The sequence below is a fragment of the Giraffa tippelskirchi genome, chromosome 10 (assembly GCF_054371585.1).
Source record: "Giraffa tippelskirchi isolate mGirTip1 chromosome 10, T2T-mGirTip1v1.2.pri, whole genome shotgun sequence".
Lineage (NCBI taxonomy): Eukaryota > Metazoa > Chordata > Mammalia > Artiodactyla > Giraffidae > Giraffa > Giraffa tippelskirchi.
Window position 1 is genome coordinate 23,685,336 of NC_137284.1, and position 22,681 is coordinate 23,708,016.

At 41.1% G+C, this 22,681-nt stretch overlaps 1 protein-coding gene across 1 annotated transcript in view; it reads left to right on the forward strand.

Moving 5' to 3' along the window:
• Positions 1-22,681, forward strand: part of HTATIP2 (HIV-1 Tat interactive protein 2) — a 209,304-nt gene that overhangs the window by 130,250 nt on the left and 56,373 nt on the right. The window lies entirely within an intron of this gene.

Consider the following 22,681-nt stretch of genomic DNA (forward strand, 5'->3'; position numbering starts at 1 on the left):
AAAGAAAAATTTTGAGCAAAAAAGCCAAGACAATGGGAGAAAACAAGGGTATATCAATATCAAACTAATTATTCCCTTTGGGAAGGGAGGTTCTATCCTTCTTGAATAACTGTTCCAAGTGGGCAGTGAAAACCTTAATCAATAGGAGTAAAAACTGAGAAATTTTTTGTTTGGGTAGAACTAATATTTACCTTACTGAAATCTAAGGGATGAGCTATTTATTTTGATTATTGTAATCATATAATTTTTCTAACATTTCTGGCACTACTTTGTTAACTAAGGAAGAAAACACAATTGAATGTTTCCTGATAATTCTGGATCTTACTGACTTTGGGATTGGCTTCCCAAGTGGCTCAGCGTAAAGAATCTGCTTGCCAGTGCAGGAGATGCGGGTTTGATCCCCAGGTCTGGAAGATCCTCTGGAGGAGGAGATGGCAACCCACACCAGTACTCTTGCCTGGAAAATCCCATGGACGGAGGAGCCTGGTAGGCTGCAGTCCATGGGGTCGCTAAGAGTCAGACACGACTGAGCGACTTCACTTTCACTTTTCACTTTCATGCATTGGAGAAGGAAATGGCAACCCACTCCAGTTTATTGCCTGGAGAATCCCAGGGACGGGGGAGCTGGTGGGCTGCTGTCTATGGGGTCGCACAGAGTCGAACATGACTGAAGTGACTTAGCAGCAGCAGGGGCCCTACAGAGAGTAGTTATCTGTTACCACTGACTGAGTTGAGGGAAAGTATCTAGGATTGGTGAAAAGGACTAGGTTAAGGAGACTTCTCTGTGCAATGACCCTGGCAAACACCCTAAGCTTTGTTTTAAATAAACTCCCAATAGAATTTTAGGATTTTAAAATTGAAAGGATCTTTATGTTGGGATTTGAGATAGCTGATCATATCCCTTCCTCTCCAATTTCAGAAAGAGTTGAGAATTAGTCACAGATTGCCAGAAGAGCTATACTGGGAAATGATTTTGTACTTGAGACTCAATGGATTACTAGAATTGGTGCTTGCTTATGAAGAGGAGATTGAATCTGCAGGATGGACAATGATCCAAATCAGTTACAAGGGAAACAACTAATGCACACACACATACACACAATACATGCGTGGGTCTCTATACCTGCATTAATAGTTCTTTTTTCTTTCTTGGCTGCGCTGGGTCCTTGTTGCTGAGCATGAGCTTTCTCTAGTTGCAGAAAGCAGGGACTACTCTTTCACTGTGATGCAAGGGCTTCTCATTGTGGTATCTTCTCTTGCTGTGGAGCACAGGCTCTAGGTACACGGGCTTCAGTAGCTGCAGTGCATGGCCTCAGTAGTTGTGGCGCACAGGCTTAGTTGCTCTGAGGCACATGGGCTCTTTCTAGACCAGGGATCGAACCTGTGTCCACTACATTGGCAGACAAATTCTTAACCACTGGGCCACCAGGGAAGTCCCTTTAATAGTGCTTCTGTAACTATCTGTGTTGAAGAACCAGTTTTTCCTTTTCTTTATTTCTATTCAATAACAGACCCATTAATTAGCCAAATGCAATAAAAATGAATTACCAGACAAATGAAACGAAGAAAGTAAAGATATACAAAACACAAATTGCAATGTTTATTAGATTCAACAGATAAAAATTACATTTCCATTAATATAATAAAACAAACAACAAATGTTAAAATGGTACTACAAAACTGTATATATAGTTCATTGAAAGTGTGCCTATCAGTTCAGTTCAGTTCAGTCAATCAGTCGTGTCCGATTCTTTGCGACCCCATGAATCCCAGCACGCCAGGCTTCCCTGTCCATCAGCAACTCTCAGAGTTTACCCAAACCCATGTCCATCGAGTCAGTGATGCCATCCAACCATCTCATCCTCTGTCGTCCACTTCTCCTCCTGCCCCCAATCCTTCCCAGCATTAGGGTCTTTTCCAATGAGTCAACTCTTTGCATGAGGTGGCCAAAGTATTGGAGTTTCAGCTTCAACATCAGTCCTTCCAATGAACACCCAGGACTGATCTCCTTTGGGATGGACTGGTTGGATCTCCTTGCAGTCCAAGGGACTCTCAAGAGTCTTCTCCAACACCACAGTTCAAAAGCATCAATTCTTCGGTGCTCAGCTTTCTTTATAGTCCAACTCTCACATCCATACATGACCACTGGAAAAACCATAGCCTTGACTAGACGGACCTTTGTTGACAAAGTAATGTCTCTGCCTTGTAATATGCTGTCTAGGTTGGTCATAATTTTTCTTCCAAGGAGTAAGCGTCTTTTAATTTCATGGTTGCAGTCACCATCTGCAGACATTTTGGAGCCCAAAAAAATAAAGTCAGCCACTGTTTCCACTGTTTCCCCATCTATTTCCCATGAAGTGATGGGACTGGATGCCATGATCTTAGTTTTCTGAATGTTGAGCTTTAAGCCAACTTTTTCACTCTCCTCTTCCACTTTCATCAAGAGGCTCTTTCATTCTTCTTCACTTTCTGCCATAAGGGTGGTGTCATCTGCATATCTGAGGTTATTGATATTTCTCCCAGCAATCTTGATTCCAGCTTGTGCTTCCTCCAGACCAGCATTCCTCATGATGTACTCTGCATATAAGTTAAATAAGCAGGGTGACAATATACAGCCTTGATGTACTCCTTTTCCTATTTGGATCCAGTCTGTTGTTCCATGTCCAGTTCTAACTGTGGCTTCCTGACCTGCATACAGGTTTCTCAAGAGACAGATCAGATGATCTGGTATTCCCATCTCTTTCAGAATTTTCCACAGTTTATTGTGATCCACACAGTCAAAGGCTTTGGCATAGTCAATAAAGCAGAAATAGATGTTTTTCTGGAACTCTCTTGCTTTTTGATGATCCAGCAGATGTTGGCAGTTTGATCTCTGGCTCCTCTGCCTTTTCTAAAACCAGCTTGGACATCTGGAAGTTCACAGTTCACGTATTGCTGAAGCATTACTTTACTAGCATGTGAGATGGGTGCAATCGTGCAGTAGTTTGAGCATTCTTTGGCATTGCCTTTTTTTGGGATTGGAATGAAAACTGACCTTTTCCAGTCCTGTGGCCACTGCTGAGTTTTCCAGATTTGCTGGCATATTGAGTGCAGTACTTTCACAGCATCATCTTTCAGGATTTGAAATAGCTCAACTGGAATTCCATCACCTCCACTAGCTTTGTTCGTAGTGATGCTTTCTAAGGCCCACTTGACTTCACATTCCAGGATGTCTGGCTCTAGGTGACTGATCACACCATCGTGATTATCTGGGTCATGAAGATCTTTTTCGTACAGTTCCTCTGTGTATTCTTGCCACCTCTTCTTAATATCTTCTGCTTCTGTCAGGTCCATACCATTTCTGTCCTTTACTGAGCCCATCTTTGCATGAAATGTTCCCTTGGTATCTCTAATTTTCTTGAAGAGATCTCTAGTCTTTCCCATTCTGTTGTTTTCCTCTATTTCTTTGCATTGATCGCTGAGGAAGGCTTTCTTATCTCTCCTTGCTAGTCTTTGGAACTCTGCATTCAGATGGGAATATCTTTCCTTTTCTCCTTTCCTTTTCGCTTCTCTTCTTTTCCCAGCTATTTGTAAGGCTCCTCAGACAGCCATTTTGCTTTTTTGCATTTCTTTTCCATGGGGATGGTCTTGATCCCTGTCTCCTGTACAATGTCACGAACCTCTGTCCATAGTTCATCAGGCACTCTGTCTATCAGATCTAGTCCCTTAAATCTATTTGTCACTTCCACTGTATAATCATAAGGGATTTGATTTAGGCAACAAATATATAGAATCACTATCACACTCATAATTTTTGCCCCTTGAAAGTTATAACAAAATTTAAAATTATGAGTAAAATAGCAATTCCCCACATTTAATACATATATGCACACTTTAAGTGAGCATCATATATATCAGTGTTATTTGTATGTTGTTGTTGTTGTTCAGTCACCCAATCATGTCTGACTCTTTGTGACCCCATGGAACATGCCAGGCGAAGTTTGTCCAAGTTCATGTCCATTGCATCAGTGATGCCATCCAGCCGTCTCATCTTCTGACACCCTCTTCTCCTTCTGTATAAGTATTTGTATACTTATATATATATATATATTTTTTTCTCATTTATCTAAGTCAGATTAATTGAGAGATAATTTACACACCACTTCCCAGGTGGCACAGTGGTAAAGAATCCACCTGCCAATGCAGGAGATATGAGTTCAATCTCTGGGTTGGGAAGATTCCCCCAGAGGAGGAAATGGCAACTTACTCCAGTATTCTTGCCAGGATAATCCCATGGACAAAGGAGCCTGGTGGGCTACAGGGGTCACAAAGAGTCAGACATGACTGAGTGACAGAGCATGCATGCAGTAACTGATGATGTTAGCATGTTTGCCTGTGCTGATTAGCCGTCTAGATTTCTTCTTTTGTGATGTGTGTGTTCAAATTTTTACAAATTAAAATTTTTCCTTCTTATCATGGAATTATGAAGAGTTCTTTAGACATTCTATATACAAATCCTTTATCAAAAAATTGTTTTGAACTTAATAAATGTATTTATTTTTTTCTTTTTATTTATTTTTAATTGAAGAATAATTGCTTTACAGTATTGTGTTGGTTTCTATAAAACATCAACAAGAATCAGCCATAGGTTTACCCATGCAAAAATTTTTTTGCAAATATTTTCTTTCTTACAGTCTGTGGCTTCATTTTTCATTTTCTTAGTAACATCTTTTAAAGAACAGAAATTTTAATTTTATATTAAGTCCATATTATCTATTTTTTTCTTTTATGTTTCATGTTTTTTGTTAAATTTCTCTTACCAATGTTTTATAGTTTTTAGCATACAATTTTTGTACATATTTGGCTAAATTTATCAATAAATATTTCATGTTTTTCAATGCTGTTGCAAATGCATGTAAGAATTAATGTGTAGTTTTCATTTGCTTTGCTCTTGTTATGAATCAGGGTAGTCAACTTCTCCTGTAGTTAGGAGCCATTTGCATTTTTTCCTATGAACTCTCAGTTCTTATCTCTATTACATGTTAAATCTTTTAAAGTGCAGTAGGCCTCTGTTCATAGAAAGTTTCTGCATATTATGGACATTAAGCCTTTGTTTATGAATAAGTTGCGGATAGTTTTTCCTACTTTGTCATCTGCCTTTGTTCTTTTCTTAGAATATTTTTTTTTGCCCTGCAAATGTTTTTTAAAAATTTCTTATGTAATAAAATTATTAATATTTTTAAAAAAGAATTAATTTCTAATTGTTTATTGCTTGTATCATAGCTCAGTTGGTAAAGAATCTGCCTGCAATGCAGGAGACCACAGTTCAATTCCTGGGTTGGGAAGATCTGCTGGAGAAGGGATAGGCTATCCACTCCAATATTCTTGAGCTTCCCTTGTGGCTCAGATGGTTAAGAATCCACCTGCAGTACGGGGGACCTAGGTTCGATCTCTGGGTTGGGAAGATCCCCTGGAGAAGGGGAAGGCTACCCACTCCAGTATTCTGGCCTGGAGAATTCCTTGGACTATGTAGTCCGTGGAGTCACAAAGAGTTGAACACAACTGAGTGACATTCACTTCACTTCAGAAACATAAACAATTTTTGTATATTGACATATATTACAACCTTGCTAAACTCACTAATTACTTCTAGTAGCACTTAAAAAGATTCCATGAGATTTTCTACTTAGATGATCATGATGTAGTAAAGACTGATTTAGTTCTTTACGATTATTTGTCTTTCATTTCTTTTTCTTGCATTGTTACATTGGCTACAGTCAATGTTGAATAAGAGGAGTGAGAACAAACATCCTTGCCTTCTACATGATTTTAGTGAGGCGAATACTCAGTTTCTTACCAGTAAGTAAATGTTCAGTTCAGTCACTCAGTCGTGTCCGACTCTTTGCGACCCCATAAACTGCAGCATGCCAGGCTTCCCTGTCCATGCCCAGAGCTTACTCAAACCCATGTGCATCGAGTTGGTGATGCCATCCAACCATCTCATCCTCAGTCATCCTCTTCTCCTCCTGCCTTCAATCTTTCCCAGCATCAGGGTCTTTGCCAATGATTCAGTTCTTCGCATCAGCTGGCCAAAGTATTGGAGTTACAGCTTCAGCATCAGTCCTTCCAATGAATATTCAGGACTGATTTCCTTTAGGATGGACTGGTTTGATCTCCTTGCAGTCCAAGGGACTGTCAAGAGTCTTCTCCAGCACCACAGTTCAAAAGCATCAATTCTTTGTCACTCAGCCTTCTTTATAGTCCAGCTCTCACATCCATTCGTGACTACTGGAAAAACCATAGCTTTGACTAGACAGACCCTTTGTTGGCAAAGTAATATGCTGTCTAGGTTGGTCATAGCTTTTCTTCCAAGGAGCAAGAGTCTTTTAATTTCATGGCTGCAGTCACCATCTGCAGTGATTTTGGAGCTCAAGAAAATAAAGTCTCTCACTGTTTCCGTTGTTTCTCCATCTATTTGCCATGAAGTAATGGGACCGGACGCCATGATCTTAGTGTTTTGAATGTTGAGTTTTAAGCCAGCTTTTTCGCTTTCTTCTTTCACTTTCATTGACAGGCTCTTTAGTTCCTCTTCACTTTCTGCCATAAAGGTGGTATCATCTGCGTATCTGAGGTTATTGATATTTCTCCCAGCAATCTTGATTCCAGGTTGTGCTTCATCCAGTCTAGCATTTCACATGATATACTCTGCATAGGAGTTAAATAAACAGGGTGATAATATATAGCCTTGACGTACTCCTATCCTAATTTGGAACCAGTCTGTTGTTCCATGTCCAGTTCTAACGGTTGCTTCCTGACCTGCATACAGATTTCTCAGGAGGCAGGTAAGGTGGTCTGATATTCCCATCTCTTGAAGAATTTTCCACAGTTTGTTCTGATCTACACAGCCAAGGGCTTTGGCATAGTCAACAAAGCAGAAATAGATGTTTTTCTGGAATTCTCTTCCTTTTTCTATGATCCAACGGATGTTGGCCATTTGATCTCTGGTTCTTCTGTCTTTCCTTTTTGTCCTTGTCTTTTGTAAATCTACCTTGAACATCTGGAAGTTCATGGTTCACATACTGTTGCAGCCTGACTTGGAGAATTTTGAGCATCACTTTGCTAGCATGTGAGATGAGTATAATGTTAGCTATAGGTTTTTCATAAATGGCCTTTATAAAGTTGACAAGGTTCTCTTCTAGTTATAATTTGCTGAAAATATTAGCATGAATAGATGTGGATTATGACAAATGCTTTTGTTTTGCATCTTGATATGCCCATAGACCATTTTGTTTTTAGTCCATTAACATGATTGACTAACTTTCAAATGTGGAATCAAATTTCCATTTTTGGAATAAACTCTATTTAATCAGATATATAATATTTTATATATTAATGGATTCAATTTGATAAAATTTTGTTATGCATTTCTCTGTTAGTTTTCATGGGAGATAGCTGTTTGTTTGTTTTTCCTGCAATGTCTTTTCTGGATTTGCTGTCAAGGTCATGCTGGCCTCATAAAGTGACTTCAGAAATATTTTCTCCTCTTCTATGTTATGTGAAAGTGAAAGGTGCTCAATCATGTTCAACTCTTTGCAACCCCATGGACTATACCATCCAAGGAATTCTCCAGGCCAGAATACTGAAGTGGGTTCAGTTCAGTTCAGTCGCTTAGTCGTGTCCGACTCTCTGCGACCCCATGAATTGCAGCACGCCAGGCCTCTCTGTCCATCACCAACTCCCGGAGTCTACCCAAACCCATGTCCATCGAGTCGGTGATGCCATCCAACCATCTCATCCTCTGTTGTCCCCTTCTCCTCCTGCCCCCAACCCTACCCAGCATTAGAGTCTTTTCCAATGAGTCAATCCTTCGCATGAGGTGGCCAAAGTATTGGAGCTTCAGCTTCAACATCAGACCTTCCAATGAACACCCAGGATTGATCTCTTTTAGGATGGATTGATTGGATCTCCTTGCAGTCCAAGGGACTCTCAAGAATCTTCTCCAACACCACAGTTCAAAAGCATCAATTCTGCGGTGCTCAGCTTTCTTCACCGTCCAACTCTCACATCCATACATGACCACTGGAAAAACCATAGCCTTGACCAGATGGACTTTTGTTGGCAAAGTAATGTCTCTGCTTTTAAACATGCTATCTAGGTTGGCCATAACCTTCCTTCCAAGGAGTAAGCGTCTTTTAATTTCATGGCTGCAGTCACCATCAGCAGTGATTCTGGAGCCCAAAAAAGTAAAGTCTGACACTGTTTCCACTGTTTCCCCATCTATTTCCCATGGAGTGATGGGACCAGATGCCATGATCTTAGTTTTCTGAATGTTGAGCTTTAAGCCAACTTTTTCACTCTCCTCCTTCACCTTCATCAAGAGGCTCTTTAGTTCTTCTTCACTTTCTGCCATAAGGGTGGTGTCATCCGCATATCTGAGGTTATTGATATTTCTCCTGGCAATCTTGATTCCAGCTTGTGTTTCTTCCAGCCCAGCGTTTCTCATGATGTACTCTGCATATAAGTTAAATAAGCAGGGTGACAATATACAGCCTTGACATACTCCTTTTCCTATTTGGAACCAGTCTGTTGTTCCATGTCCAGTTCTAACTGTCACTTCCTGACCTGCATACAGGTTTCTCAAGAGACAGGTCAGATGGTCTGGTATTTCCATCTCTTTCAGAATTTTCCACAGTTTATTGTGATGCACACAGTCAAAGGCTTTGGCATAGTCAATAAAGCAGAAATAGATGTTTTTCTGGAACTCTCTTGCTTTTTCGATGATCCAGTGGATATTAGCAATTTGATCTCTGGTTCCTCTGCCTTTTCTAAAACCAGCTTGAACATCTGGAAGTTCACGGTTCACGTATTGCTGAAGCCTGGCTTGGAGAATTTTGAGCATTACTTTACTAGCATGTGAGATGAGTGCAATTGTGCAGTAGTTTGAGCATTCTTTGGCATTGCCTTTCTTTGGGATTGGAATGAAAACTGACCTTTTCCAGTCCTGTGGCCACTGCTGAGTTTTCCAAATTTGCTGGCATATTGAGTGCATAGCCTCTCCCTTTTCCAGGGGATCTTCCCAACACAGAGATCGATCCCAGGTCTCCCACATTGCAGTCAGATTCTTTAACAGCTGAGCCACAAGGGAAGCCCTCTAAGTTATGTAAGAATTTGTATAAAATTAGCATATTTCTTCCTTAAATGTTTGGTAGAATTTATCAGTCAACCCATCTAGACTTGAAGTACGGCTTGTGAGAAAGTTTTTGATAGTAAATTCAGTTGCTTTAATAAATAAGGACAATTCAGACTGTCAGTTTCTTCTTGAGTAGTTTATGTCTTTAAAGGAAAATTTTCACCTAAGCTATCAAAATCTTTATTGGCATAAAGATGTTTATGATATTATGTTATTATTCTTTTAAATTATGAACACTCTACATATTGATCTTCTCTTTCTTCGCTAATATTGGTAATTTATGCCTTCCTCCTTTTTTCCTGACCAGCATTGCTAGAGGTTTATCAATTTTATTGCTCTTTTCAAAGAATCACTTTTGATTTCATTGATTGTCTCTGTTATTTTATTGATTTCTACTATTATCTTTTTATGTCCTTTTCTTTGATTTGGTTTTAATTTGATCTTGTTTTCTTAGTTTCATAAGATGGAATCTTAGATTATTAATTAAAGGACTTACTTGTTTTCCAATATGAACACTTAATGTTATATATACATTTACCTCTTGGCTACATCAGTATTTAGTTTTTAATGTGAAAAGCGAGCTTCCTTCATGGATTGACATATTTCTAAATACTAATGACAGTGTCTGCATTACTTATCATGGGTCAGTCATAAACACACTGGTCAGCAGGTCACATTTGAGTATCACTGCCTTAGAAGACAGGACCTGAGTTCTAATTCAGAGTTTCTCACCACCCCCACCCCCACCCCCTCAACCCCTGATAAAGACATGAAGGCTGGAAGGAGAATAGCGCACCTGTGAGCTTTCGGCCAGACAACAGAAAGAGAAAAAGACAGGTCTTCTGGAAACAGCAGTCTTTAACACTGCACACCAACCAGGAGAGAAAAGTTGCTGTAAGAAATCAGACACTAGACATCTCCTACCTTAATTAGGGGTCAGTGAGAGGAAAGACTACTAGTGCCATTCTGATAACTAAAAAGAAAGTAGAAATTGCCATTCTGCAGACCTATATAAATAAGAAAGAGAGATCACAAACCTCACTCTTCTTTTACTGCCCCCATTACCATCCACTTCTCCAATTTTCCAATTCACATACAGATAAACTACTTTTAATAGTTTCCCAACTCAGCTCACAGTGCTTAAGTGATATGCCTAAACTCATCCAGCTGGTTATAGCTGGTTAGTATTAACAAGAGAGAATGAAAGATTTTTTTACTCTGATATACCCTTTCACAATATTAAGTTTATCATCTTTTCCTGGCCTTGTCACTTCTAACTAAAATGCAGGCGTATGTGTATGTGTAGAGACAGGGAATGTGGATTTTAATTATTTAAAGGTTTTGCTTAATCAACTTCTAGTTAACAGATAAATATCATATCAAAGATATCTATCTTAAAGAGAAAAAGACAGGTCTTCTGGAAACAGCAGTCTTTAACACTGCATACCACCGAGGAGAGAAAAGTTGCTGTAAGGAATCAGACAGAAATAGGAATTTTTATTGAAGAATAGTTGATTTATAATGTTGTGTTAGTTTCAGCTGTACAGCAAAGTGATTCCATTATGGTAAATAATCTGAACATATATATTTATATATAAACATATATAAATTTATATATAATCTGAACATATAAGTATATATGTTCAGATTATTTTCCATAATAGGTTATTACAAGATATAGAATATGGTTCCCTGTGCTATATAGTGGGGCTTCCCAGATGTCTCAGTAGTAAAGAATCTGCCTGCAATGCAGTAGACCCTAGTTCTATCTCTGGGTTGGGAAGATCCCCTGGAGGAGGGCATGGCAACCCACTCCAGTATTCTTGCCTGGAGAATCCCATGGACAGAGAAGCCTGGCGGGCTACAGTCCGAAGGGTTGCAAAGAGTTGGACACAACTGAAGTGACTTAGCACGCACACATGTGCTATACCATAAATTCTCATTGCTTATCTATTTTATATATAGCAGTATGTATCTGTTAATACCATACTCTTAATTTTTCCCTCCCCACCTCTCTTTCCCCTTTAGTAACTATAAGTTTATTTTCTATGTCTGTAAGGCTGTTTCTGTTTTGTAAATAAATTCATTTATGTTGTTTTTTAGATTCTACGTATAAGTTATATCGTATGTCTTCACTTTTTGTATTTGTCTTACTTATTACTTATTACTCTTTAGGATCATCCATGTTGCTGCAAATGGCATTATTTCATTCTTTTTATGGCTGAGTAATATTCCATTGTGTGCGTGCGTGCGTGTGTGTGTGTGTGAGAGATAGGATAATACATCTTACCCAATCATCCATCAATAGAAACTTAGGTTGCTTCCATGTCTTGGCTGTTGTAGATAGTGCTTCAGTGAACATTGAAGTGTGTCTACCTTTTTGAATTAGAGATTGCACCTTTTCAGGATGTATGCCCAGGAGTGGGATTGCTGAATCATATAGTAGCTCTATTTTTAGTTTTTAAGTCAGCGCCATACTGTTCTCCATTTTTTGATTACCAATTTATATTTCTACTAACTGTGTAGGAGGGTTCCCTTTTCTCTACACCCTTTCTATCATTTATTACTTGCAGACTTTTTGATGATAACCATTTGACCAATGGGAGGTAATACCTCATTATGGTTTTTATTTGCATTTCCCAAATAACTATTGATATTGAGAATCGTTTCACGTGCTTGTTGGCCCTTTGTATGTCTTCTTTGAAAAAATGTTTATTTAGATCTTCTGCCTATTTTTTGATTGTGTGTGTTTTTTTTATTGAGTTGTGTACTCTGTTAGTATGGCAACTAATCTGGAAACTAACCCCTGATTGGCTGCAAAATGGAAATAAGAATTTTAATACACTATATTGTTACTAGAGAGCTATGTCAAAAGTCACTTAACTTTAGAGTCTGGATCTGTCTGACTCAAAACTCTATGCTTTTTTTCACTTTGTCTCATTTCTTCTCACATGTGATTACAAGCCCTGAATCATAAAGACACTTGACTTTTATATCCCAAAGGCATAATTCTCTTGCTGTTTTCTCATTTGGGCAACACTTGCCCCCAGGGTACTGACTCTTAGACATAAGGCTCTAAATAGCTGCCCTTATTTTCACTTTACAAGAAGAATGAAGACTTTCATGGAGTAGAGAGTCTGTTTGAAGTTGAAATTAGTGTTAAAACAACAGTTGCTCCTCTTACTAAATCGTCCCAAGAGCAAGGAGTCAGCTGGCCTCTCTCTTCCCAGCCAGCCTTCCACCGTCAACCCACACTAAAGCAAAGCAATATGCATCTATCTGCATAGTCATTAAAATGCACCGAGTCTTGGAACTGGCTCCCCACACCCCCTATTCTACTGCCTGACAAAGGATTTGCGACAAAAGACCTTCTTCCTGGTTTGTAAAACAGTTGTGTAAAACTCGGACTGTAAAGTCACAGTTGACTGCTTTAATGTGGAACAGCTGGGAGGGTGTAGACCCACTGGCAGGTTGAGACAGGGACTGGGAATGATCCTCCATTCTGCCAAGGGTCGACTTAGTCACACCACCTGCTGCCCCTATTATGTCAAGAGCAAACCAGTCATGACAGCCTCAACAGACGGACACACGGCACCAGACGGTGCAAGGAAAGTTAAGAAAAGATAAATTAAGTGATCAATAAAGATAAGGGACCTGCTCAGCAGTAAATGGTGCTGACAGACCAGACAAAACATGAAGCAAACGGGCATTTGATAATGTGGGTGTGTGTGAGGCTTAGCGTCAACCTCAATAGTATTGACATTTTGGAGACCATTGGGACATTGGCAGTGGATTTTCTTGGCTGGAGTGACTTGTGTTGGAGGTGGTTGCCTTTGTGTTTCCATTGTACACGTAGTAGGGTTCAGGATCCAGTTCCGAAGTAGTAAGCCACATACATGGAAGAGGTCACTACTGGCCTTGACCTAGGCCAAACTGGACAGTGCATGGTGGGTGAAATTTGAGGTTAAGGCCCACAAAGTTGCCTCTATCCTTTGACTTATTTGTTGGACATTTATTTATTCTATCTGGTCTTTACTGAGCATCTCTTAGGGGCTAGGCACAATGCTAGGCCCTAATGGGCATGGAGGTACAACAGTGGTAACAGTGATGGTGGCACAAGAGTGTAGTCATTTTCCTGGAGCATATTGTAGACTAATGAAGGAGTCAGCCCATTCACTTTAGACAGCCCATTCCCAAAACAGGTTTAAGTATCATCTCTTAAGTGCTATAGTGGATCATTGTACAGCTTGCTGGAAACTAAATCCGCTTAAAGGAATCAAGAATACTTTTACAGAGGAGGCTGGGAGGGCCAAGTTCAAGGAAAGGTGTTTCTGGGAGAAAAAAACAGCACCAAAAGCACAGAGATGTGACAGATTTGGGCTTCCTTCTTGGATATGGATCTGGAGAATTCTCAAAGTCACAAACTACTCAAGGTTGAGTGATTTAAACAGTATAGTTTTACTAATGGAAATAGGAGGATATTGTGGAGGAGAATGAAAATTTTAAAAAATGTTTTCAATGAAATCTAATATTTGCAAGAAATTTTGGGCTTTTCCATAAAGCTGTTTCAGGCTTTGTCTCCAGATATGCCTGGAGTCTGTGCTTATTCTTCTCTGTCACCAATTAAAAATTTTGAGACTGGTGTGCTCAGTTTGGTGTAGCTGGAATATGAGGTATGTGGAAGGAGGGGTTAGGATAGACAGGAGAAGAAAGCAAGAACAAGGCTGGTCAGAGAGGTGTGGCCTTAGTGGGAAGGGTCCTGATGCCTCCCACTTAGGTAGAATTTACAACATACAAATTCCTTTTACAGAACTATTTCATTTCATCTTCATCATAACCCAGTTAATGGCTTTGCAATGGGGATAATTGAGTACATCTATGAAATTTGTTTCTTAATAATTTGAATTTTGAAAGGCTTTCTGACTGCAGTAACGAAAATGGACTTGATGGGGAAGATAAGAGAAATAAACTAAAATTGTTGAGTGCCTACAAAATGCTGAGTACTGTATCATTCATTATCTTATATGGGTTTGGCTGCAAGTGACAGAAAACGCAGAATAAGATTAATTTAAACAAAGTTGTTTATTTTTAATTATTCTTAAGAGATGTTCAGAGGTAGTCACTACAGAGCTGGTACTGGAATTCCACTTTCTCAGGATTTAGACTCCTGGTCTCTGTTCAGTTATCTCTAGGGGCCACAGAGTTTTTTGAGTTCCAGCTATTATGGCTTTGTTCTTAGAAATAGGAAAGATTAATGAAATGCCAGGTAATACTCCCAGCTATATCTTGTTGGCCAAAATTGAGTCATGTGACCATGACTAGCTGCAAAGGAAGTTGGGAAATGTAGTCTTTTAAGTAGGCAGCAGTAAGTGCAGATAATAAGGAAGTGAATGGAGACTGGGATCAACAGCTAGAAGTTTGGTCACAGAATTATTATCTGGGCATGGAAGCAGTCCAGAGAAGAAAATTATTTGTCCCAAGTCACAAAATTGTAAAGCGACAGAGCCTAGATTCATCTCTGGTTCTCCCTGAATCTGAATCTGATGCCACTTCAATTACAATGCTCCACCCAGACTGGCCTGTGGGGATATGGCGCGGTAGTGGAATTGTGAGTGAGGCGTGATAAAATTAAAGTTGCAAACATAGGAGTACGTGGAATAGCATAATACAGGTCAGAACTGATGAAAAAAATTCTTATATACTATTTTCAGTAATAATGATCTACCATTTCTAGAACCTGACTACATATAAGGCTGTGTTTTATTTTTGATTGTTAAAACAATTGAAAAAATTTTTTATATTGGTGTATAGTTGATTAACAATGTTGTGTTAGTTTCAATTGTACAGCAAAGTGATTCAGATATACATATACATGTATCTATTCTTTTTCAAATTCTTTCTCCATTTAGGTTATTACAGAACATTGAGTAGAGTTCCCTGTGCTATACAGTAGGTCCTTGTTGGTTATCTGTTTTAAATATAGCAGTGTGTACATGTCAATCCTACACTCCCTAATTATCCCTTCCCCCACCCTTTTCCCCTGCTAACCATAAGTTCTTTCTCTAAGTCTGTGAATCTGTTTCTGTTTTGTAGATAAGTTCATTTGTATCAATTTTTTTCAGATTCTACAAATAAGTGATATCATAGGATATCTATCTCTGTCTGCTTAACAAGGCTTTATTTTACATTAGCTCCTTAATTCTCCCAAATTTGGTAAATAGTTATCACTATTTACAGATAAGGAATCTAAAACTCAGAGGGGTTAAATAATACACCGAAGTATGACTGTCTCTTCGGGCTTTATTTTTATGGCACACTGTCTCCCAGTGTATCATTAGAAACCAATGAGTTTGGATTGATAGGTTTTTATTTATCAGTCTTTTCTTTTTTTTAAGTATTGCTATCATTAATTCAGAGCTGAAAGAAACCTTAACCCTCACTATTCAATTTCCTTTTCATTAATAGTGAAAACACAAGCATAGAAATGTAATAACAGCAATGATGACAATGACAGTAATTATGATTAAGGTACGCTAAGTGCTACCAGGTAGGTTAGTCTTCAACTTTGTCTCCCAATGCTGGCCCTACCTCCACTCACCTTCTACTACCCATATGGCAGGAAGAGGAGTTGCTAATATGAATAATAAGAATCTAAAACATGGGCTGGGTCATGGTAATCAATAGACAGGGTCACTGTGTTTCAAAGCAGCTAGCATCTCCTCGTACCTGTGTGGTGAGCAGATCCACCCAGAGCTGTCACGGCAAGGTATGCCCGGTCATCTCTCTCTCTTCCTCTCCCCACACCTCCTCATCCTGCTCCTGTTTCCTCTCTCTCTCTCTCCCATTTTCTCTCTCTCTTTCCGAATCTGGCCAAATTTCTTCTTCTTCCTTTCTTTGACCTCCCACCCCCATGAACCCACCAGGGGGTAGACGATGCTGAGATTTAAATTTCAGAGGAGAGTGGGAAGGCTCTCCCTAGTCCTCAAGCTAAACCTGTGTGCTCCACCATCGCTTTTCCAGAACTCAGGAGCAGGGTGTGCAAGCAGCCAATTCAAAAATGGAACTTTGGTTTCCATTCAGCCCTTGCTCCTCATGTGTTTATCTTCCCAGAGTGGTGGTTGCAGGGCAGGCTTTGAACATGCCTGGGTTCCTTGCTCCAATACTCTCAGTTCATCCGTCACCAGTTAAGAATTGACCATGTACCAAGCACTGTGCTCAGCACCTCACACAGACACACAGCGACATGCTAATAAAGCCACTCTTCTCACTGACGAGGCATTCAAGGCCCACCAAGTGAAGGACTTGCTCAGTGCATAGCAGTGTCACCAGGATCAAAGTTCAGCAGAGCTGGACTCCAACTCCTGCTCTCTCTGAAGGCTTCTGTCAGTCCCCGCCAGTGCGCGAAGGGAACCATGTGTGTCAGTCTAATCTTGACCAGGATCTGTGGCACTCCTAAATGAAGTGGAGGATCCCTAGTTTTCCAAAGTTGTTCAGATAATGACCATCCTAGTCTTTGATGAATGCTTTGTATCTGTGAACTGATCACAAATCAAGCCATCTGTGGAATGGTTTCCTTTCATGAACTGGGCTCCACAACCCTAGTCCTGAGAAGGCCATGGAAGTTTAAGCTTCATGTTGCCATACCTGCTTCCTAGGCCAGCCACATCCAAAAATATTTTCAGCCAATAGCTGTTGGAGCAGGAAATGGTAACCTACTCTAGTATTCTTGCCTGGAGAATCCCCATGGACAGAGGAGCCTGGTGGGCTACAGTCCATGGGGTCGCACAGAGTTGGACATGACTAAGCGACTAAGCAGGAGCACAACAGCTGTAAGTGTTGTGATGGGGTGTGGCGTGTACCAAGCTGGCTATTTTGTGCCTCATTTGGCTGTTCTGCCTTCATCTAGTCAGGTTTTTCCTAGCAGTTTCTGGAGATCTTTTTCCTTCTCACATGACACTTGCTGATTTAAATAAGTGAAACATCAGGGGATATCATGGGAAAGCCTGCAGGGGAGTGGCCAAAGACTCCAGCCCTGGTCCAGACTCTTCTCCATCCTGGCTGTGGCCTTTCTGATGCGTACCTTCTCTGCACACCATTGCCTTCAGTGGCTTCACAGCGTTGACAAAAATGCTGTTGAGCTCCATTGAGTTAATAATGTGGTTAATGAGTGTTTTGTGAAATAACCAATTAAAAGTCACTTTTAGGTAATGTCTTCCACAGTAGGATGTGACCTTTTTGAGAAAAGGGACCCATGTCTTATTCTCCTTAGTTACCTGTGATGGTGGTGGTGGTGATTTAGTCACTAAGTCTTGTCCGACCCTTTGTGACCCCATGGACTGTAGCCCACCAGGCTCGTTGGTCCATGGGCTTCTCCAGGCAAGAATACTGGAGTGGGTTGCTGTTTCCTTCTCCAGGGGATCTTCTTGACCCAGGGGTTGAACTCGTGTCTTCTGCATTGATAGGTGGTCTCCTGCGTTATAGGCAGATTCTTTTACTGATTGAGCCACCAGGGAAGCCCCTATTTACCTAACCAGGGAGAATAATACCTATCTTACTGTATTCTTATAAGAATTAAATGAAAATGTAAAGTACCCAGCACAGATCCTACATGCTGCTGCTGCTGCTAAGTCGCTTCAGTCGTGTCCGACTCTGTGCGACCCCATAGATGGCAGCCCACCAGGCTCCACCGTCCCTGGGGTTCTCCAGGCAAGAATACTGGAGTGGGTTGCCATTTCCTTCTCCAGTGCATGAAAGGGAAAAGTGAAAGTGAAGTCGCTCAGTCATATCCGACTCTTAGCGACCCCATGGACTGTAGCCTACCAGGCTCCTCCGTCCATGGGATTTTCCAGGCAAGAGTACTGGAGTGGGATGCCATTGCCTTCTCCGAGAGCCTACATAAATGAGTGGTAAATAGATATTAAATCTTTCCCACCCAATTTCTTGATTTTAATGTTCCTAGGCCTTAGCCCATAATAAACATTAGTAAATATTGAGATAGTTAGTATAACATATGGGTTAAAAACAACAATAACAATAATAATAACTGATATTTATATTGTGCAGAGTCTGTATCAGGCAGTATTCTAAGTGCTTTATATATATCCACTCAGTCTTCATAAATACCCTTCTAAAGGGGTCCTGTTATTATTTTCATTTTAAAGATGAGGAAATAGGCGGGGAGAGGTTAATTAACTTTCCCAAGACATCACGGCTAACACCTAGCAGAGCCAAGATTTGAACACAGACTGTTGGGCTTCAGAGTAAAGAGCAGAAACCTCAGACCATAAGTTCAATTGCAAATGGCCCGAGGTTCTTTACAACTCCTCTCATCAAGAGGCAGAATCTGTTTACCGACCTGGTAAGCCTGATCTGGACTCGTGTCTTGCTTTGATCAGTAGAGTGCAGGGAAGTGACCCTAAGTTCTGAGCCTCGACCTCAGTAAGTCTTGCAGTCTCTGCTCTCACTCTCTTGAAAAGCTGCCTCTGTCTGAACAAGTCTCCATCAGCTTCCTGACGGATGGGCAGAGGGAGGGCCAGCTCTCCTAGCCATCCCAGCTGAGCCCCAGCCCTGTGAGGGAGACCATCCTAGACAACCCAGCTCAGCCATGCCAGCCAGGTCAGCAGAACCTCCCTGCCAAGCCACTGAATCATAATAAATAAGAAAATGGCTATTATTTTAAGCCGCTAGGTTTGGAATAGTAATTAGGCTGATCTGCTTAAAGTCTGTATGTCCTTGGGACCATGGCTTAGCCTCCCCAAGCCTCTGTATACTGGAGTAGGTAGCCAGTCCCTTCTCCAGGGGATCTTCCCGACCCAGGGATCAAACCTTCGTCTCTTACATCTCCTGCATTGTCAGGCAGGTTCTTTACCATCTGAGTCAACGAGGAAGCCTGCTGTGTAAGCAGGTGCTCAAAAAATGGTAAATACTTTCCCCTTGAGGACTATATTATGCAAAGATAAACTTGAGGGAAATGCAAAGTGGCTTCAGTCAATTCAGTTCAGTCGCTCAGTCGTGTCCGACTCTTTGCGACCCCATGGACTGCAGCAAAGTGACTAGAAGGTGAGAATTACAAAATCTATAATTTGTAATCAAGTTATAAATCAGAATTACAAAAATTGAAGAAGATGATAGGTCCCAAATGCTTGGAACAGATAAGGAAGTCTACTGAATCTTAGATAAAAGGGGTTTAGAATACTGGTTGCATGATTGGATTCAAGAATCTTTAAGGTTGACATTTGATGAATCTGTCTTTAAGAATCATTGTAGGAGCCAGGATAAAGCTTCTCCCCTTCTCTTTTCCTCACCACCTTTCTAACCAGATTTCCTTGATTGCCCACTTGGTAGTACTGGGTAGTGGTTGAAATTTTGCATGCTTTGTTGGGTGACGGTAAAGCGTCTATCGACAATGTGGGAGACCCAGGTTCGATCCCTGGGTGGGGAAGATCCCCTGGAGAAGGAAATGGCAACCCACTCCAGTATTCTTGCCTGCAAAATCCCATGGACAGAGAAGCCTGGTAGGCTACAGTCCATGGGGTTGCAAAGAGTCGGGCACAACTGAGCGACTTCACTCACTTCTTTCTAACCCTGTGTTAAACACAGCAGAGAGTAGGGACTCAAAAATGTTAACTGTATTGAGTGTCAAGTACAGGGGATCCAATTGCTTTAACAGAAATGGAAAAAGTGATTAGAATCATAAAGACAGAGGAAGGTAGAAATAGCAAAATTTGTCTTTTACTGATTGGTCAAACACACATAAATATGCCCGGATGGCTATTTACTTGTTTTCCTGACTTATTGGCTTGGCGTTTTGTTTGCTTTGTTTTTAAAGGTTGGATTTTACTGAGGGAAACCTTTGATAACAACTGGCCCTGCAGTTTCTCTTTTGCCTATGGGGGTCTCACTTGAATTCCTTGATTTCACTAAAAATCCTGCAAATGATCTAATTCAGACTTGCATTTGGTGGACGTTTTTTCCTTCATTAAATTCATTTAAAACTGTAAACCCAATTGAAATGGAATATTTCAGCGAGTGATAAAGTTTCCACATCAGAATATTTGGAGGGGGTCAAGGCTGTGGCTTTTAATAAAGAAAACTACAAGTACAACATAAACCTTCACAGGGTCTGAGTTGAAGCATTCTCCTGTACTTCTCCAATATTTTTCAGGCAGAAAATTCCCCAGTCCACATTCTCCCCCTGACTTCTTTGGCTTCAAGCTCTGCCCTCGTGCTCATCCACACCTCCCTTCTTCACTCTTTGCCGGTGGGAGCGCTCAGCTCAGGGCTTTGCAAACCCCAGCCCTGCTGATGAATAAACATCATTCTATCTGTGGCGCCCAATACATTTCAGAAACAATGTTCAGCTTCAAAGTTTGCAGAATTGCCTGGTCCGGTTTTGTGAACGACCCTAGAAGGATTGCATTGTCGGGGTGAGGGGAAAACAATGGTGCCTCTCTGACATCACCAAGCACAAGGAGCTCTGTCTCCAGCTGTACAAACAGCACAGGAAATGGATTTTTTTTTCCTTCATGTTATTTTTTGTCTATTAAAATTATGCAAACCCAGCAAATACAACAATTGCTTTTGTTAAGTCTCTGAAATGTCTAACCATTCATTTCCCAAATAAGGAGGCTGCGGTGCCTTTGATGCTGAGGATGGTTAATCCCAAATGTGGAGAACTAATAAAATAATCAAAAAAGGCCTCAGAAGTGTTGATAAATTTCAATTATCTCTCGCGCTCTCTCCCAGGATTGGGTGAGGCGGGATGGGGCTGCCTTCAAGTAGTACTTGAGTCCGGGCTGCATTTTCTCTGCCCCAGGCCTCTAGGCACCGACGTCTCTCCTTTGTGGCTGAATCGCCTTAGCAGGGCTGGGGTTTGGAGGTGCTGGGGGCCAGAGGAGACAAAGCAGGCCCGCTTCACAAAGCCAAGGGAGCCAAAGAAAGCAAAATTGAATCTCCAGCACCCTGCTCCTGAGTAAACAGACAAAACTAATGGGTCTGCCGTTTCTCCTCCCATCCAATTACTGGGCTCCGGTACAGAGAATATGGCAAAATCAGCTCATACACATTCTAATACTCTTAATCCCTTCCATACATATAAACCTCACATCCACTCACATGACTTCATTACCAAAACCACCCAGGCAGGGGGTGTGAAGGAATGGGCCCACCAGCTGCAGAAACCTGCCTTCCTCAAGTTTTCATCAGCTAATGAGGGGTATGCAAATGAAAAGCTTATGGGATTACAGCTTGTCTGACAGCGGTTCGCCCCGGAGTGCTGGAGGACTAATACAGGTGTTAGTAAACGGGTTATTAGGCCCGGCCTAATTTAGGCCTATTCATGCCGGCTTGCACTCTTAGCCTCACCGTTTGTCCTCCTGCTGGGGGCCCAGCAGGAGCCATCTTTAGGCCTGCGGTGGGTCTGACGTGACGGCCTCCTAAAGATATGAAGTTAATAAATCCGGCCATTGGGTGTTTAGGCATACCCAGCAGCATAAGAGTGGCCTCCAAGAGGGGCTTTTCTTCCTCGCCCACAGACGGGAAAAGCTTGAGAGACAGCTGTGAAGCAGTGAGAGGGAATTTTACCAACATGATTCACCACTTGTTACTGGCTTTCCAGACTCTTTCAGGCAGATGCTATCTGGGAGTTGTACCTAGTCCATCTTTTCTATTTTTTATTTTTTGGTTGCCCGACACAATGACTTGGTTTCCCATCTGCACAGGGGTGTGCCCTGTAGCCCTGTACAGCCTGTCTGCAGAACGTGCAGCTAAGGACAGGAATCCGAGGCCTATTGGCTTCAGCTGTGCAGTTTCCTTGGAGAAGTCAATACCAGACAGGGTTAGATGCCCAGCTCTGCCAACCCAAAGCCTAAAATGGTCCACACTCCTTCTCTGCAATTCTGAAATCCCCAAAGCTCAGGAAATCAAAGTTTTTTTGGTTTTGTTTTAATAGTTCATCTGGCAGTAAAGCCTGGCATGAACAGATGTGAGGCTTCTTATAATCTTTCTATCCCGCTGAATGTCAGGGGACACAGGTTCCATTCCTGGTTGAGGAACTAAGATCCTGTATGCAGGAGACAAAAGAGTTGTGGGTTTGATCCCTGGGTCAGGAAGATCCCCTGAAGGAGGTCATAGCAACCCACTCCAGTATTCTTGCCTGGAGAATCCCATGGACAGAGGAGCCTGGCGGGCTACAGTTCACAGGGTCACAAAGCAACTGAGCATGCACGTACATGCATGCATAACCAATGTAAGGATGTTAAACAGAACACATGGAGAGATTGACTGCCTGGAGAATCTGGGAAAACCTCCTGGAGAAGGTAGCATCAATAGATTAACTGATTTATTTAACAGATTTTCATTAAATACCTATATGTGGCAAGAACAATGTAAGACATCGATTCACAAAGAACTAGGCACACAGAGAGTGGTCTGTGGTAAACGGTTAACAATCAATTCTCCATAAGGACCTGGATTTGTAATGTCTGATGATTTCTGTGGATTAAACATTCCTAC